Source organism: Meleagris gallopavo, unplaced genomic scaffold (assembly GCF_000146605.3).
Source record: "Meleagris gallopavo isolate NT-WF06-2002-E0010 breed Aviagen turkey brand Nicholas breeding stock unplaced genomic scaffold, Turkey_5.1 ChrUn_random_deg7180001667598, whole genome shotgun sequence".
Taxonomy (NCBI): Eukaryota; Metazoa; Chordata; class Aves; order Galliformes; family Phasianidae; genus Meleagris; species Meleagris gallopavo.
In genome coordinates, this window is record NW_011311133.1 from 1 (window position 1) to 453 (window position 453).

General features: G+C 65.6%; 1 pseudogene; it reads left to right on the plus strand.

Moving 5' to 3' along the window:
- The first annotated feature begins 23 nt into the window (after positions 1 to 23).
- On the plus strand, positions 24 to 433 carry LOC109365330 (annotated as a pseudogene).
- The last annotated feature ends 20 nt before the right edge of the window (positions 434 to 453 follow it).

A 453-nucleotide genomic window follows, 5' to 3' on the forward strand; every position in this document is an offset into this window, starting at 1 on the left:
CACTGTGGGTTCCTTTGCAGGACTCCTTGCTTGTGTGGAAGATGTCCTGCTCCAGCCTGTGTGCCCCTGCCTGTGGGGTGGCCGCCCCGGCCCCACTGGCTGACAGCTACAACGAGCCCTGCGTGCGCCAGTGCCCCGACTCCACCGTGGTGATCCAACCCCCGGCCTCCGTGGTCACCTTCCCCGGGCCCATCCTCAGCTCCTTCCCGCAGAGCTCCGTGGTTGGCTCAGCAGGAGTGCCCGCCGTTGGATCTGGCTTGGGTGGCACCTTTGGACGTAGTGCCGGCTTTGGGGGGCTATGGAGGCCTGGGAGGCTATGGAGGCTCTTATGGCCTTGGGGGGCTTTGGGGGCTATGGAGGCTTTGGCAGCTGTGGATACGGTGGCTTGCGCCGAGGCCACAGGTACCTCAGCGGCAGCTGTGGGCCCTGCTAAGCACAGCAGTGCCTCTGTCT